The sequence below is a fragment of the Manis pentadactyla genome, chromosome 3, assembly GCF_030020395.1.
Source record: "Manis pentadactyla isolate mManPen7 chromosome 3, mManPen7.hap1, whole genome shotgun sequence".
Lineage (NCBI taxonomy): Eukaryota > Metazoa > Chordata > Mammalia > Pholidota > Manidae > Manis > Manis pentadactyla.
The window spans coordinates 23,197,352-23,216,814 of NC_080021.1; positions in this window are offsets into that span (position 1 = coordinate 23,197,352).

The following is a 19,463-nucleotide window of genomic DNA, read 5'->3' on the forward strand; positions in this document are numbered from 1 at the left end:
CGATATTAATTCTTCCTAACCAGGAGCATGGGATGAGTTTCCATTTGTTAGTGTCCTCTTTAATTTCTCTTAAGAGTGTCTTATTGTTTTCAGGGTATAGGTCTTTCACTTCCTTGGTTAGGTTTATTCCTAGGTGTTTTATTCTTTTTGATGCTGTTGTGAATGGAATTGTCTTCCTGTTTTCTCTTTCTATTAGTTTATTGTTAGCGTATAGGAAAGCCACAGATTTCTGTGTGTTAATTTTGTATCCTGCAACTTTGCTGAATTCCGATATTAGCTCTAGTAGTTTCGGAGTGGAGTCTTTAGGGTTTTTTATGTACAATATTATGTCATCTACAAATAGTGACAGTTTAACTTCTTCTTTACCAATCTGGATTCCTTGTATTTCTTTGTTTTGTCTGATTGCTGTGGCTATGACCTCCAGTACTATGTTGAATAACAGTAGGGAGAGTGGGCATCCCTGTCTTGTTCCCCATCGCAGAGGAAAAGCTTTCAGCTTCTCGCTGTTCAGTATGATGTTGGCTGTGGGTTTATGATATATGGCCTTTATTATGTTGAGTACTTGCCCTCTATACCCATTTTGCTGAGAGTTTTTATCATGAATGGATGTTGAATTTTGTTGAATGCTTTTTCAGCATCTATGGAGATGATCATGTGGTTTTTGTCTTTCTTTTTGTTGATGTGGTGGATGATGTTGATGGATTTTCGAATGTTGTACCATCCTTGCATCCCTGGGATGAATTCCACTTGGTCATGGTGTATGATCCTTTTGATGTATTTTTGAATTCGGTTTGCTAATATTTTGTTCAGTATTTTTGCATCTACATTCATCAGGGATATTGGTCTGTAGTTTTCTTTTTTGGTTGGGTTTTTGCCTGGTTTTGGTATTAGGGTGATGTTGGCTTCAAAGAATGAGTTTGGGAGTATTCCCTCCTCTTCTATTTTTTGGAAAACTTTAAGGAGAATGGGTATTATGTCTTCTCTGTATGTCTGATAAAATTCTGAGGTGAATCCATCTGGCCCAGCGGTTTTGTTCTTTGGTAGTTTTTTGATTACCGCTTCAATTTCGTTGCTGGTAATTGGTCTGTTTAGATTTTCTGTTTCTTTCTGGGTCAGTCTTGGAAGGTTGTATTTTTCTAGGAAGTTGTCCATTTCTCCTAGGTTTCCCAGCTTGTTAGCATATAGGTTTTCATAGTACTCTCTAATAATTCTTTGTATTTCTGTGGGGTCCGTCGTGATTTTTCCTTTCTCGTTTCTGATTCTGTTGATTTGTGTTGACTCTCTTTTCCTCTTAATAAGTCTGGCTAGAGGCTTGTCTATTTTGTTTATTTTCTCAAAGAACCAGCTCTTGGTTTCATTGATTTTTGCTATTGTTTTATTCTTCTCAATATTATTTATTTCTTCTCTGATCTTTATTATGTCCCTCCTTCTGCTGACCTTAGGCCTCATTTGTTCTTCTTTTTCCAATTTCAATAATTGTGACATTAGATCATTCATTTGGGATTGTTCTTCCTTCTTTAAATATGCCTGCATTGCTATATACTTTCCTCTTAAGATTGCTTTTGCTGTATCCCACAGTAGTTGGGGCTTTGTGTTGTTTTTGTCGTTTGTTTCCATATATTGCTTGATCTCCATTTTAAGTTGGTCATTGATCCATTGATTATTTAGGAGCGTGTTGTTAAGCCTCCATGTGTTTGTGAGCCTCTTTGGTTTCTTTGTACAGTTTATTTCTAGTTTTATGCCTTTGTATTCTGAAATGTTGGTTAGTAGGATTTTAATCTTTTGGAATTTTGTGAGGCTCTTTTTGTGGCCTAGTATGTGGTCTATTCTGGAGAATGTTCCATGTGCACTTGAGAAGAATGTGTATCCTGTTGCTTTTGGATGTAGAGTTCTATAGATGTCTATTAGGTCCATCTGTTCTAGTGTGTTGTTCAGTGCCTCTGTGTCCTTACTTATTTTCTGTCTGGTGGATCTGTCCTTTGGTGTTAGTGGTGTGTTGAAGTCTCCCAAAATGAATGCATTGCATTCTATTTCCTCCTTTAATTCTGTTAGTATTTTTTTCACATATTTTGGTGCTCCTGTATTGGGTGCATATATATTTATAATGGTTATATCCTCTTGTTGGACTGAGCCCTTTATCATTATGTAATGTCCTTCTTTATCTTTTGTTACTTTATTTTGAGGTCTATTTTGTCTGATACTAGTATTGCAACACCTGCTTTTTTTCTCTCTGTTGTTTGCATGAAATATCTTTTTCCATCCCTTGACTTTAAGTCTGTGCATGTCTTTGGGTTTGAGGTGAGTCTCTTGTAAGCAGCATATGGATGGGTCTTGCTTTTTTATCCATTCTATTACTCTCTGTCTTTTGATTGGTGCATTCAGTCCATTTACATTTAGGGTGATTATTGAAAGGTATGTACTTATTGCCATTGCAGGCTTTAAGTTTGTGGTTACCAAAGGTTCAAGATTAGCTTCTTTACTATCTTACTGTCTAACTTAACTCGCTTGTTGAGCTATTATAAACATGGTCTGATGATTCTTTATTTCTCTCCCTTCTTATTCCTCCTCCTCCCTTCTTCATATGTTGGGTGTTTTGTTCTGTGCTCTTTTTAGGAGTGCTCCCATCTAGAGCAGTCCCTGTAAGATGCCCTGTAGAGGTGGTTTGTGGGAGGCAAATTCCTTCAACTTTTGCTTGTCTGGGAATTGTTTAATCCCTCCTTCATATTTAAATGATAATCATGCTGGATACAGTATTCTTGGTTCGAGGCCCTTCTGTTTCATTGCATTAAGTGTATCATGCCATTCTCTTCTGGCCTGTAGGGTTTCTGTTGAGATGTCTGATGATAGCCTGATGGGTTTTCCTTTGTAGGTGACCTTTTTTTTCTCTCTGGCTGCCTTTAATACTTTGTCCTTGTCTTTGATCTTTGCCATTTTAATTATTATGTGTCTTGGTGTTGCCCTCTTTGGATCCCTTGTCATGGGAGTTCTGTGTACCTCTGAGGTCTGAGAGGTTTGGGGAAGTTTTCAGCAATTATTTCTTCAAAGACACTTTCTATCCCTTTTTCTCTCTCTTCTTCTTCTGGTACCCCTATAATGCGGATATTGTTCCATTTTGATTGGTCACACAGTTTTCTTAAAATTCTTTCATTCCTGGAGATCCTTTTATCTCTCTCTGCATCAGCTTCTCTGCATTCCTGTTCTCTGTTTTCTAGTCCATTAATGGTCTCTTGCATCTCATCCATTCTGTTTTGAAGGCCTTCCAGAGCTTGTTTTATTTCTGTATTCTCCCTCCTTAGTTCTTGCATATTTCTCTGCAAGTCCATCAGCATGGTTATGACTTCTGTTTTGAATTCTTTTTCAGGAAGTCTGGTTAAATCTATCTCCCCAGGTTCCTTCTCAGGGGAAGATGTAGAAGATGTCGAAGATGTCTGGGTTAGTCTTGTCTGGATCAAATTTTTTTACCTTTTCATGTTGATAGGTGCAGTGGAGTGCTATTGATGTGTCTGTCAGCTGGGAGAGTCAAGACTTTCCACTTGCTCCTGGCCTTTCTTTACTGGGACAACTGAGACCCCTAGTGGCTTGTGTTGGGCAATTGCATGTAGACTGGGTCTTTGTGTCTTGCCCGGCTGGTATGGAGGAAGCTCCCTTGCTGTGGGCGTGGCAGCCTCTGGCTGCTGCTCTGCTATGGCGGGGCCCCGGAGGGGTAATGGATGGGGGGCTGTTTAGCTGTTTACCTCCGTGAGGGGTCTCAGAGCTGTTGCCCAGGGGGTTAGTGCGCCTGGAGTTCCCTGGAATTTCCAGCTGCTGGACTGTGACCCGGGATGCTTCCGTCCAGCTGTGGGGTCCCTGTCCCTTTAAGACTTTCAAAAAGCACTCGCTTTTCTTTGTCACAGGGGCTCTGGCTTTGGGACCTACTCAAAGGACTTGCTGTCCTGTTTCCCTATTTTCCAGCACTCCACGCATGTACTGTGTTTGCACTCTTGTGCAGATGGGTAGGGCTGAGTGTTTAGCAGTCCTGGGCTCCCTCTCCCTTCCTGCTCCGACTCCTCTCCTCCCCCGCTGGGAGCTGGGGTGAGGGGCCTCGGGTCCCACTTTGCTGTGGCTTGTATCTTACCCCTTTCACCAGGCTCTGGGTTCTCACAGGTGTGGATGTAGTCTGGCTGTTGTCCTGTGTCTTCTGGTCTCTCTTTTAGGGATAGTTGTATTTGTTGTATTTTCAAAAATATATATGTTTTTGGGAGGAGATTCCCACTGTCCTACTCACGCCACCATTTTGGCTCCGCCCCTCTGATTTTCATTTTACAGAAAAGTAAACTGAGGTTCAGAGAGATAAGGAACTTGATCAAGATTATAAGCTTGTAGGTGTCACAGTAGGATTTGGACCCAAGTATGTCTGATACCAAAGCCCTCACACTTAACCACTAAACCCCACTACTGTATGCAGCAGGTGCTCAATTCATGTTGAACAAATGAATAACTGAATCACAGCATTAACAATTTTGGCCCTTCTTCCTACCTCTGCTCAGAACCCATGCCTCCCTGACACTTTGAGCTTGACCAACTTTGGGAACTTCCAGAGAGTGTCCTTGGCTATTATAGTGGCTTTCTCAGGATGAGCTGTTGTCAACGATAACAGAAAACCTATCTCAAGTATTTTATGGACAAGTATTGACTTTAGGAGATCATAGCCAGACAGAAGGAATATAGAGAATTTTCAAATGGTGTCAGTAGCTAACAGAATGAATGTGAGGATACATGGACATGTATTTTGTAGGATTCTCAAAATGCTCAAGGGAGGGATTTGGAATGTGTGTGAGTGTGTGTGTGTGTGTGTGTGTGTATGTGCGCGTGCGCATGTGTGTGTGTGTGTGTGAAAGATTCTGCACCTGTAGTTAGAGGTCAAGAACAGATTATAGATGTAAAGGTCACTTCAATTTTATCTGCAGACAAGAAGGATCTGGTGACTTTGAGCTACAGGGATGCTGGATCCAGGGAGTAATTTGTGCAGAACTGATAAGCCATTGATCTGAATAAACCTGAGTAGACTTGAATGTAGAAGCTTAGAGTTGGAAGGACTCTTAGAGGTCATCTACTTTAGTCCTCTGACTTAAATGTGAACACTTTTCTTGGTAGGAATGGCAGTCATTTCCCTCATACAGGCCTCAAAAGGATAGAAAAAAAATATGTTTTTTTAGAAATGTAGCTTTCTTACAGAATGCCAATGCTTTATGAACATTTCTCACATATTTCTCTGGCATTAATTAGAATTTAGGATTGAAGACTCAACCTATAGACAGTGGCCTAATATTTTGGAAGCATAATAACAATAGTAACTACTATTTTATAATAACATAATATAATTTCATAATTTGATTATGAATTAATCATAATTTGGTGTTATTAGCATGATATCAAATACTGTTTTCAATAAGTTCTTCTAAATTTGAAACATTGACTAATTCTGTTCCTTTATAATGACTATAATAGTTATTAGCACATTACCATTATTATTATTTTAAAGCAACAGAATTAAGTGCTATTTCAAATTCAGGAGGTCTTAATGAAAACAGTATTTGATGTTGTACACACCCTATCTCATTTAATGATGAGGAAGTTATTAGGACCTGCATTTTATGTGTGAGAGTCTAGAGGTCCCAAAACATTAAAGAACATGGTCAAAGTTACATAGATAATAAAGGCTAGAGCCAAGACCAGAATCTATGCCTTGCTAAACTTGTCTTGCCAACATTCATTCTGCCTTTATCTAATATGACTTCAATTTCAGATTTGCCAAAATTATTGCTTTCTCATATGTTTGTGGGTTGCCTTGAGTGGGGTAAGCCACACCCCTCATGCCAAGAGATTGTGCCTTCTCCTATCTATCCAGTCTTAGTGCTGCCCCACTGTCCTATTGTGCCACGCTGATCCATCATGCCTCCACGTCCTCCTTCTTATTCCCTACTCCTCACTCTCATCGGAAGGCGAAATTTTAAGCAATAAGAGGAGAAGTTCCACAAATTCCCACCACACCATCTACCCATCTACCTGAATCTGTGCTTACTCTCTCTGATGCCTTCTGTTATATGGATTAAATGTCTACATGCATATCAAAGAACAATTCTTGTGTTTCTGCCTTAGATCTCATAGCTCCAGCAATTCTCTTCCATCCAATCCCTGAATCAGGTAATTTTTTCCCCTTGGCTTACGTCATTCCCTTCAACACACAAAAAATTCTATAACATCCTCCATACGAAACACCAAACCAAACCAAAAACCCCTTTACCCTATATCATTGTCTTTACTTTCTTTTACTGCAAACTTCTTGCCATGTTACCTGGAATCACTCTAATTTAACTCCACCCATTCTCTCTTGAACCCAATCCATTCAGCCAGTCATCCCATCATACCTTTGAACCTGCTCTTGTCAGTATTGCCATGACTAGGGTGACTGCACATCTCAGTTTGTAGAGGCAGTCCTGGCCTCTGCCTGGTCTCCAGGAATAATTTTTCAGTCTCAAAATGTCTTGCCTTGGATGATGAATTATATGTTCACCCTAGTTATGACCTCTGTAAGAATATAGTGATTTATCCTCCATTTGCCCCATGGTCCCAAGCACATAAACCGGTGAGAATTATGCCTGGGCTTGCCTGGGGCTTGACTGGGCTTACCCTGCCTTATCTCTAAACATCCCGACCCTCCCCCAAAGCAACAGGCTGAGTGGATCCGCCACAATAAAAGGCACCCCACTGCTGCCCTCTCTCTCTCTCTCTGTCTCTCTCACTCTCTGCTCTCTCTCTCTCTGTCTGTCTCTCTGCTACCCTCTCTCTCTCTCTCTGTCTCTCTCTCTCTCTGCTGCTCTCTGCTCTCTCTCTCTCTCTGCCTCTGTCTCTGTCCCCCTGCTCTCCCTGCCCTCGCCCTCTTTCTCTCTCTCCCCACCCCCGTCTGGGGCAGCCACTCTCTTCTTCAGATAATAAAGTCTCTTGCGTGGGCCCGTGTCTCCTGAGTCATTCTGGGTAAGGAGGGTCTCGGCGAGATACCCTTTCAACCTCTATATCAATAAATCCGGCTAAATCCAGCATTCTCAGTTCTCATTATACTTATGCTACTAGTATTTAACACATGTTTGCACATCTTTCTTTCTTCACTTGTCTTCCAGCATCTTACATTCTGTTTCTCCCCTTATCGTTCTAGCAGCTTCTTCTTAATTTTCTTACTTAGTTCCTCCTCATCTTTCCAATTAGCGAGGGTTGCAGTGCCCTTGGGCTCAGTCGCTTGACCCCTCTTCTCTAACTCCTCTACCCATTCTCTTGTTAATCTCATCTGGTCTCATGCCTTTGAACACCATTTATGACTGATTATCCCTACATTTAAGTCTTTATCCTAGAATTTCCCCCTGAACTCTAGGCTCATATATTCAAATGTCTACTTATCTAAGGGCCTCCCAGTCACAACACATCCAAAGGGAATTTTTGACATTCTGCCCTGCAAACAATTTCCTCCTACCCCAGTCTTGCTTACTTAACATTTGAACTACAGTTTGCAGGATCAAAAACCTTGATATAATCTTTGACCCTCACTTTCTCTCCCATCTCATATCCGGTATCTCATCAGATCCTCTTCGATCTAACAGCACATCCTATAATTCTCACCACCTCCACTACTCTGTGTGTACCTCTCACCTGGATCATTGCAGTATCTTCATTAACAGGCCTTTCTACTTCCATCTTTGCTTCCAGTAGGATACAGTCTCAGCAGAGCAGCCAGGGCAATCCTTTTCACAAACAAGTGATTATATGCCACTCTCCTGTTCAAGACCCTCTAACGTCATATCTCACTCAGGGGTAAAATCCAAGCCCCATGCGGAGACCCACAGGTTGCTCTTGTCCTGCTGGCCTTACCTCGCTGTGGGTATCACCTCCTTTTCGTCTCACTGCCCACTTGCAGGTGCAGGGTGCCCTGCGACCTCGCCCGCCTGGGCCTTTGCTGTGTCCTCTGCTTGGACGACTTCTGCACGGTTGTCCCTGAGGCTCTCTCCTTCACCTTCTCACTGAAGCTCTTCCTCACCACCCCGTTTCCAATGGCAATTCCCTCCCTTCCTGTGTTCGTGTCCTAGGGCTGTGGTAAAATGTACCACAAATTGTGTGGCTTAAAACAATAAAAACCTATTTCTTTGCAGGCCTGGGGGGGTAGGTGTCTGAAATCAAGTCGTCATCAGGGCCCTGTCCCTCTGAGACTCTGGGCCCAGCCCTTCCTCGCCGCTGCCTCTAGGGGTGGCCAACCATCTGTGGCTTGCAGCTGCATCTTTCTGGTCTCATCCTCTGGCAAAAGTTGGGGTTCTCCTGGTGTGTCTCTGTCTTTATTTGGCATTTCATCTCCTCATCAGGACAGCAGTCACATTGAATAAAGGCCTGACCCAGTGACCTTATCTTAACTTGAATCCATCTACAAAGCCTGTTTCCAAAAAAGGTAACATTCACAGAAAGCAGGGGGTAGCCATTCGGTATATGTTTCTGAGGAATACAATTCTATCTTCAACATTTTCTTGACCTGAATATTTCCTGTCCTGATAACCCTTGACATTTTCTACATAGCACTTGGTATTATTCGACTTCCAAGATATTTTATTTTATACATTATGTTATTGACTGTAAATATAAGCTCCACAATGACAGAGTTTTAACTGTCTCATACCTTATTGTTAACCTGGGACTTAGAACAGTGACCAGAACACAGTACGCAAACAATAAATCATTGTACAAATGTTATTGACTGAATGTAGATACTGTTTCGTTTTGCAGTAATTCATCTAACTGTCTTTTAATTCTTGGGTGGGGAGGGAGTGGCTGCATGTGTAGACTGAAAAAGCATATAGATTGTATCTTCTTTAACAGGGGTTGGCAATCTCTTGTCTGCGAGCTAAATCTGGTCGGCTGCCTGCTTTTGTAAATAAAATGTTATGTATTACAGATATGCTCGTCTGTTTATGTATTGTCTAAGGCTGCCTTCATGCTGTAACAGCAGAGTTAGAATTGCAACACAGACCATATGGCCCACAAAGCCTGAAGTATTTATTGTTCGGTCCTTTACAGAAAAAGCAAGTTTCCCAAACCCTGTTCCTCTCTGTCTCCCATAATTTTAACTCTGGGGATTGTTGATCATTAACAGAAGATCAGATTTAAAGTTAATAAACATTTCTCAAGTGAAAATAAAACGAAGCAGGAGATGGGTTCTCAGCAGCACAGTTAATTTTAGACCACTGGGTGTCTCTCTTTCCTAAACTTTACAAGAAATACTTTGAACCAGACATCAGCCAACTGGGACTGTGACATACCAGACAAATATTGACAGTTGCTAAGGCAACTGGCATAAAGTATTGGCCAAAGGGTAATATAGGCGCCAGTTGTGCATGCCATGTTTCTCACATGGGGAGAAACAGAGAGAAAATGAATGAAACATATATTTCAAGATCTTTCTTTGACTGTGGCTTAAGAACAACTCACAGCTGATGTTTATCTTAACTCGTCTTCCAGTTTTTCTGGCAGTTAGCACTGTGGGGACTTGAGAGTTTTAAAGTCAGATAAAATATGCCAGAAGAGGGAAATCTGTTTGGGTATCAGTTATTTTCTTCAAGTTATCCATGTAATTTACTGTCCCAAATTGTGTTCTAATGGCCAAACTGTAAGGCCACATGTATTTTTTTGGCTTGCCTGATCTTGTCACAAAGTGATGTTTGCAATACATCCATTCACAGATTTCTTGTTAGCTGACATTGGGATAATTGGCCTGCCTTTTTCTTTGCCTTCTGAAACATGGTATGAAGGAGTTTTTAATCTGTGGGTAAATCTGAGTTTTTTTGCCATTGATTAAACTTAGGCTTTTGTCATTATGCTGGTGTAAAGCTTAACAGTGGCATTATTGACATTTTGGGCTAGATAATTAATTCCTCATTGTGAGATCTGTCCTGTGCATTGTGAAATGTTTAGAAGTAACCCTGGCATCTGCCCACTGGATGCCAGTAGCTGCCCCCCAGTTGTTAGGATAAAAAATATCTTCAACTATTACCAAACATTCTCTGGTGAGCAAAATAATTCCTAGTTGAAAAATGATGTTGGGAAATGCTAAACCATATCTTCCTCAGATGATCCTTAAAGCCTCTTTAAGTAGAGCTGGAGTTTCAAAACAGCTGGAGAAATGGTGGAAACCTTAAACTGTCCAAACTGCAAAAGAGAACCTCAGTTTTTTTTTAAGTTAAGAAATTCAGAAATTAAAACATTGACGATAAGCCTAGAGAGATCCAACAATAAGAACTGCTTTCATTAAGTGAGATACAAGTTAAGATCTCCCAGAGGAAATTTTGAGGTCCCTATCTGTACAGAATGTTTAGAAGTCCTGCTGTTGTGACTGTTTGAATAGTGAGATGTCCTTTAGAATTGTCCGAACATACTCCTGTGTTGCTGTCCCTAAAACGTTTCCAATGACAGAGTTTGGCTCTTGGAGTTTGGAGCAGCTGGAACTGATTATGGCATGGCATCTAGGAAAATTGTACATCTGACATTTGTCTTCTAGAAAACCATCAGCCTGTCCACAGCCCCTGTGAACTGCCTAGTCTTTGAATCCCTCCTTGAAGGCTGACTAATCCCATTTCCCCACTGGACAGGAGGGGCTGGCTGAGGTCATTATGACAATTCGCAAGCTGCATGTTGAGCTATAACTCCCAAAGGAGCTTGAAATATTGATCTTATGCATGTCATTCTAAAGATTGAACCATTGTAATCCTGCTTTGTATATTACTTCTTGAAGATTTAAAGCAAGACAGTTTTGCCACCAACATAGTTGACATATTCTAATTAATCTTTAGGAAAAGGGTTTGACATGTTTAAATGAGCTCATCCAAATAACATCAGTTATCCTTCTCTGATATTGAGCATAAATTGGAATGAAGCACTATTTAGAAAGAACAGAAATCTCACCCTCATGTCTTCATTTTTCTTGGGTAGGTCTGTCATCTGAAAAGTGCGTTATGATTTATAAAGTCTCCAAGACTGTCTTGTATAACATACTTTGCTATGCTTTGCAATACCAAGAAGAAGGCATACCCCCAGTGTATAATGATGGGGTAATGTTCATTTGGTGAAGATTATCTTCTCCAAATTTGCGAGTGGATACTGCCTGAGAGTTTTCTAGAAAAGGCTGAAAGCCACAAAACCAGCAGGATGCTTTACTATTCCTTTGGAAAAGTTAGGCAATTAAAGGCTTACGTCGTTTGTGGGAAACATGACTGGTGGTTCAAATGAACTTATAAGTTATTTCTTTTGAGCTTACAGAGTGCACATTTTTCTTTCAAATGCCAGAATCATTAACTAAACTGTGCAAGCACTAGAACTCTAAGGGATCTTAACAACTAAAATGGGCAGAAAAATGAATATCTCAGTGAGCAGTTATGAGCATTGAATGAGATAATGGGTGTAAGGATAATTTGGAAGGGAAGTCAACCTAATTAGAACTGGAGCTACCCCATTAAGGTGGAGGAGTATACATCAGACATAAGAAAGTCAAAGGCTCCTTCCTCAATAATTCTAGGGTCATTGTTTCCACAAAGGGTGAGGTCAAAATCATGCTGAAAGGAGATATACCATTTTTCATGTATAAGAATACATCATTTTGGGGGTGGTTGTTTTGCTTTGAGGAAAATTAATCCTTGCCCTGAGTTACTCTCCCTCCTTAGGTAAACTCTTGAGGATATCAGTTGAATCTCTTGACAAAAGAGGCAACTGAGAACATTCATTTTCTGCCTCATTCACAAGACTCTGATCTAACCCTGTCCTCATAATTCAAACAGGACTGAGTAGAACCTCCATTAGCCTTGAGCTAATGCCTCAGGCACTTGAGTTTGTGAAAGTTAAGTAGAGGTGGAGGGACTTAATCTGGAAAAGGTAGAGTTATTTGAGAGATCAGATTGGATATTGATGTGTGGGACTTGAAAGACAGTTGTATGACAAAAATTAAGGAAGATTAAGGAAATACAGAGAGTTCATTTGGAGTATGCTTCCTTCAAGAATTTCCTTCACTGAATAAGGCACAAAGTAATAAGTTAACCTCTCCTTCCATTACCCTGTACTGTTGTTTTGAGATCTACTCTATCTGTCTATCGCTTTATATGCTCCCATCATAGTCCAGTAGATATTTGGCATGAGGAAGAAAGGCAAGGTGGTTCTCAGGGAAGAGAAGGTATGTTTCTCAGCCCTCTTGTGGTGATATAATTGGGACAGCAAATTTCCCCTGTTTTACCCCTCACCCCACAGTAGATTACCAAATGAAACTATTACAAATATTACAGCAGGTCAGAGATCCAGACTCTGGTAATAGTAACAGAGAAGTTCTTTCCAGGCTGGAGAAAAATTAAAATCAACTTCTTTGAGTGCTCGGTAAATGTTTGTAGTTAATCCTCATACACTGATATAACATGTCTTCATGGAATTAAGCCTGGGGGTTTCCAAGCATCAAAATCATGGGGCATGTTGCCTTCATGAGAATAACCTTGTATGTACTGGTTGCTTAGTAAATATTGTCTTGTTAAATTGAATCAGGAGAGAAAGAGGTATTGTCCGTGGAACACTTCACCTTCTAAAGACCATAAAGAATACTTGTAACACTCTAAAATATTCCATATAATCTGCAAAGCACAGAACATATCCAAAACCAAGGTAATTGAGTTGTCTGCCAGTGGTCATTTATTTTTTCAGCTAAATGACTCACATTGCTTGACCATTTTTACATCTGGCCAAGTTTTTTAAAACCTAGCTAAATATTTCCTGCTGGTTTCCAGCACAGCAAGGGTACTTAAGCTTTATAGGGAAAATGTCTACAAGATGACAGGCACTGACTCTTCCTGCTTATTGCTCTGTTAATCATTCGGTGTTGGGACTAGAATGCCAAATGGGCTTCTTCAAATATCAAACATCTGGATGATGAAAAAGAATTTATATTCAAATGCCTTGGAACTTATAGATAGCTAATGACCTCTAATAGTAACTTACTACAAATGGGAATTTAGAATTTACAAATTACTTTTACTCACATTTTTCTGCTACAGTTGGAGAGTACTACCTTCCTTAAGCCACTGTAGCCTTAATTCTGATCAAAATTGGAGGTATGATGGTGAAGAAAAACCTCTAATACACAGTGGAGTTAGAGTTCTTTGTTATTTGGGCAAGGACAAAGGGAATCAACAATATAAAAATTATGCTGGTTTTACACAAGTCTAACAGCTCAAGTAAACAATCCAATTCCTAAATTTGAGGATAGTTTGGGAGGTAGTGGGTCAACCTAGCCAGCCAGGATAAAAAAGATGGAAAGGGTGAATTTAGGGAGAGCACGGTTGGAGGACATACATCAAAAATGGGTCAGGTTAAAGCTAGGTACAAGAGTCAATAGAAACAATGCTAACTGAGGCACAGGACTAAAAGGGGGGTTGCCAATTCCTGTGAAAAGGGGCATGGAATAGTGGTCTGAACTGTGGACAAACTCTTGAGATAGTCTGTTATGGAACTTTCCAGACTTCTAGCATCAGTTTTGCAATGGTGAAACTTCTATTTAAAGGGTCAGGGAATGATAGTTATAATATGTTAGCTTTCATTTGTTTATCTGTTCATCAGCTAATACCTTTACCCATCCGTCTTTTCTCTCCTACCATCCTTTAATCAATTTATCGTTTAATATTTTTATCCAACATTTATTGAGTACCCATTTTGTGCAGAGTTATTGTTTGACGTTTTGTAGAGGAGTGAAGAGAGTAAAATACAGCCCGTAAGGTGTTATCTACGACCCATAATAACAACTGTGATAATTTCAGAGTGAGCGTGAGGCTGCTCAGTGGACACTACTATTAATGGATAAAGGTTCTTCCTTTGTTATGCTTATCTAGAGATTTCTCCTATGTTTTCTTTCTACCTCTTTAAGCTTAGGGATGATCTCAAAGATGGTTACCTCAACTTGATAAAGGCAGTTCGATGGTTTGGCCTAGAAAAGAGGTCATCAGTGAACACACAGGACAAATTTTCCAACTCAATGGCATGCCAGTGGACCAATGGATTGGGGAGTGCCTGCACCTCCCCACAATCTTTTGAAGAAAAGAAAACAAGAAATTGATAAGTTGGAGAGAGAGAAGACAGAAATGCAAACATAGAAACTTGGCAACAAAGCAACACCCTTTTAACATCATTCCTTGTGGTTCTTTATAAATTGCAATCAATTCACCTTTAAAACCACCCTTTATCAACCACCTTTTAAAACCAAATCATATAACTAACAGGAATCTGAAGTAGCCAAGAGCATGTAAACAGGTTTTATTCTGTAGAAGACACAAATCCCGAGTAATTTAAAATTTGGCCAAGTTCCTATAAAAACTGTAGATAACCAATAAAAACACATTTGTCTCTGGGCTTACTGCCCATGTACAAAATGTTACATGCACCCAGCAAGCCAGGATAGAGTTGAGGGTGGTAGCAAAAATCAGGATGTCTTGGTTATTTCTCTATTTTTCAGAGTGAGACTGCAGAGTTCATGGAACACCCAGGTCAAATAATGCCATTTTTTTCCTCCTCAAAATTCAATGAAATACCTTCTCTGGACATTCAAAGCTATTCGTCAAAGAAGAGAAAGACACAGAACTAAAAGAATAGTAGAAAAACAGTGGAAAATAAAGGTGTGTGCAACTTAGAGATTTGGGGGTCTTACAAATGCAGCTAACTAAATAGGATTGAGGAAATGTATAAAACAATACAAAGTTTTTGGGGAACAAGATGCTTACTGAAAGATAAGACTATGTTGTTAAGGCGAGTCATAGGAAATAATACTTGGACTTTATTTTTGTTCCACATTTGAGCAATTTGTATTGTGTGAACCCCACTAATGTGGATGAGTTCAACTCTTTTGTTAGAGAATCTGTGTATAAGGTTGTAAGAATTTATCTGTGATGACCAAACAATTATGACAAAAGGTGTGTGGTCAGATCTTTGATAATTCCAAGCTTTGATTGAGTTAAAGTATTATATTTTGATACATTTTTTCTTGGGTATATGTATAGTACAAGTTGATTTAAAAAATGTCAGTTAGGCTCCACCAAATGGATGAGTTGTTTTTAATATATCAAATGAGCATTAACTATTTAGTAACTTAGGTTACAAACAAGTTGTTAGAATAATGACCCATGGAAATGGTCTGACCAATTCAATGAATCTGTCTACAAAGCTTTGTATTTATAGATTTCACCCTGATACCTTATTTGAATATCCTGACAAAGCAAATGGACCCATAAAAATAATCAAATTCATTGATTGGTGGGGTATAGTTTTAATAGCTGGTTTCCTGGTTGACTTTCTCACACCTCTACCAGTTTGATAGATACAGTTTTAATTAATATTTCCATTGCTTATTTCAGCATCACAGTGCCTAGAGAGATCAGAATAAATCTGAAGGCTATGGTAGTTATTTTCTAATCCAAAAACAGAAGTGCTTCTGTTGCAATGAGTTCAGCCTTTAGAATGTTCATTATAATAAAAGAAGAAATAAAAGAAGAAATATAATAAAAGAGGTAGGATGTTTTAGGTACTATGCTGTGACTATTACATGGAGCAGTTAGGCACGAAGGAGGGAGTGGTCAGTTCTACTGTGGGCTAAAGGGTGCCAGTGAGGAAGTCTTCTTAGAGAAGGTGAACTTAAATTCTTTTTAAAAAAATTTTTTATTAAGGTATGATTGATATACACTCTTATGAAGGTTTCACATGAAAAAACAATGTGGTTACTACATTTACCCATATTATCAAGTCCCCACTCATACTCCAATGCAGTCACTGTCCATCAGTGCAGCAAGTTGCCAGAGATCCACTATGTCCCTTCTCTGTGATACACTAGGTGAACTTAAATTCTTCAACAAAGATTTGGAGTCTAGGGAGATGACAGGACACCCTCACTCAACAGGATGCATGCAGTATTTATCCTTTCTCCTGGGGGCTGAGATGCTCTGCAAAGAATCAGGAAATATGCTCATTCTGATCTTTCAGAGGCACTAGAACCTGCATTTATTGGGATCTCCTCAGCCAAGGTCCTCCAAAGAGCTTGTGGTGGTGTTGCTTCAGCAGAATAAATCTGGGTCAGCATGGAGAATATTGACCCTTATGTAACCCACACTAAGAACTTTGAAACCTCTTCCAGACTTCTGAATCTATGCTACAAGCAGAGCCTGCATCTTAGATTTTGCTAATAAAATATAAGTCCAAGCAACATCCTCTTCTTGGATTATAAAACATTTATTTCCAGGCTCCCTCCAGTAGAACTGGTAGGTTGTTCTTTCTGTGAAACTCTGCCATTTGAATGGAACTATATATTCTTTTATAGAACTCCCTGGGCTGAAATTCAGACCTTCATTTTCTTGTCTAAGAAGAAAGATACACATCCTTCAGGAAGAATGGTACAACATTGCAATCCTTCCCTTTGCATCTCCTGATTTTCCTCGGAATAGCTGGCTTAATGTAACAGTAATTCACAGTCCTCAGATAGATGGCCACAGAGAATTCATTATTCAGAGTTCAGCAAGTGGCAGCAGTGTTATTGAAGTGGTAATTGAATTTGGTGAACCCTCTGTGGTCAAGGCAGCATAGCATTGCCTTCAAGAACCATGCAGTGTGGTTAAGATGAATACATTTCCAACAATAATGTATCTTCAAAGTAAGCTCGATAGCACACAGCCAAAAGGACATACTGTTTTGATGATTTGACTTATGATACTGAGCATTTTGGAGTGAAACCCATTCAGAAGCATGACAATGTGTACCTATAAGGAAGAAACTGGGAGAGAAATCTAATGTTGCCTGGAATTCTCTATCAAAATCTTCATTGATAATCTCATCAAGCACAGATATGGATATGACAAGTTATTTCCTTGTGTAATGATGTCCTTGCCCCATTCTTGGACTGAATCTTTATTCAGTAAAAGTAAAGAAAATTCCCCAAGTATTTTCAATGAAGTAGGTCTTATCGCTGAGCAGCAATTAAGTGCTTTCAAAATACATATTCACAGCATGATCTCAACAATCTCACTACTTTGCAATGCTGTTTCTAAAAGAGAACATTTATCGTTTGGGAAAATAGCACAAAAATGAAAATGGTTGGAATTGTTTTGGTTGCTGAAAATATACTTGGCCTCAGTGGCTGCGGCCCTGCAGAAAGGAAAGAGCTTTGACTTTCAGCTCAACAGATCCTGAGTTTGAATCCCAGCTCCTTCAGTCACTATGTCCTTAATAGGTCATTAGCTTCTTTTAGTCTCTTTGTCTTTTCCTGTAAAAATGAGGTCAATACTGTCTTCCTCTAAACCTGACATGCATACAGTAAAGTGCTTGGCCCTACTGGATGCTTATTATGTGAACAGCTGTCATTGGCCAGCATACCATGTGCCTGGCACAGTCAGGAGCTTATGAGTACATATTACGTTACAACAATATATGGTCATATTGATAGAGTGACCAACTCATCGCATATTGCCCAGGACTGTCCTGATTTTACAACTGAAAAGTCTCGAGTTCTAGCAACCCACTCAGTCTAGGACAAATGAGGGCAGCTGATCACTCTATCAATATTATGGTCTCATCATACAGGTGTGGAAACTGAGGCTCAGAACATGTGTGCAAATTATCTAATATCCTACAGCTGGGAAAGAGTAGGTCTGATATTCAAAACCAGACTTGAATTCCCAAGCCTGCTTTCTCTGTAACCCTATATTCTGCTTAGTAAATGTTGCTTTCCTTACTGTATTACTAGAATGTTAAGGGCTTACCAAATATTTGTAGATCAGGTCACATTTCTTCAACTGCCTTCATCATTTCTGGAATGTATGCGTGTGCGTCTGTGTATATTAGGGAGTGGGGAATCACTCTCCAAGTGATGGTGATGATGCAAATGATAGTTTAAAAGCCTAACATTAATTTCAAAAATATTTTATCTTTTGTCAAGCACAGTTCATCCATTCACTCATCCATCCATTTCTTCAACAAGTATATAGTGAGGTCCTACTGTGTGCCAGGTACTGGGGAAGATACAAAAAAGACTAAGATGATAGTCTCAAGATGCTTAATGTAATGGGATTTAAAGAGAGATGCAAAACACTGTGATTATAGAAGCAAGTTCTACACGTGGAAGTCCCTGCAATTGCATCATCTCCCATCTCCCCTCACATGCTGCTCCAGTCACACAGGTCTTTTTCCTGAAACCTTTTTCCAGGTTTATTCCCTAAACTATGTTTTTTGCACCTGCTCTTACCTCTGCCAGGCAATTCTTTCTCCTAATCTTCAGTCATTCAGACTGAAGATGAAATGTGAACTTCCTTGACCACCTTCCAGCTAAATTAGCCACCCAGAAGGTTTTGATGACCTTCATAGGGTTAATTTATCATTATTTGATATTTGTCTTCTTTGATTATTTACTGCTTTTTGACTGTCTTTGCCAACAATATAAATTCCAGGAAGAAGAGATAACTTGTTTGTTTTATTCATGGCTCCATTCCCAGAACTTAACAACACTGGGCACCCAGAAGCAGTTAGGAAGTATTTTTTGAATGAACAAAATGAACGAATTAATAAATGTCAAGGATGCTGGAAGGGGCAGCCAACTCAGCATGAATGAGTAGAAACGAGGGGAACTTTGCTTGAAGGAATATCAGAATTCAGCCTTACCTTTTTTTTTCTGGTTATGAAGGTAGTATGTTATCAGTTAAAAGAAGTTAGCTAAAAAAAAATCACACAAAAAAGAAAAAATGCACCCAACTTGACATATCACTAATATTTTGTTGTGCATTCTCTCCTAATTCTCTTTACATTTGTGTTTGCAGAATACTTTTAACCAAAAACAAATCACTCTTTTCATAGTTCTACATCTTTTGGGGGGGGGGTAAATATTTTCTTATATTTTTTATTTTAAAGGTGCTTTGTTCTTCATCATAATGGATGGACTAGGATTGATCTAGCCAAATCTGTGTTGTTGAACTTATGTTCCCATTTTTGCCATCATGGACAACATTGGACTGAACAGCCTTGCAGATAGATAATCTTTGCACGGATTCATGTGATAGCTTAAAGAGGCAAAAGGACTTTGGTTTGAGCTCTGAATCCACTGGTTTCTTCTAACCATTTATTCTTGAATTCCTAAAAGTTTCCTCACACAAAATGGGGAGGAATGCTTGCTTCGTGGGGCTACTGGCAAAATAAACAGCATAATGAAGGTAAAGTGCTCACTACAAAGTAAGTGTGCAGTCAGTGCTAGCTGCCCAGGATAATTTCCTTTGAATAAATTTCTGAAAGTCAGGTGGGCTTTCCCATCTATCTGACAGGACACAGAGAAGCTACCTAAAGGGAAGGGGGCTACAGATAGCGGTGGTGAAGTTGGGAATAAAGAAACGTGTTTTTTAAATTAT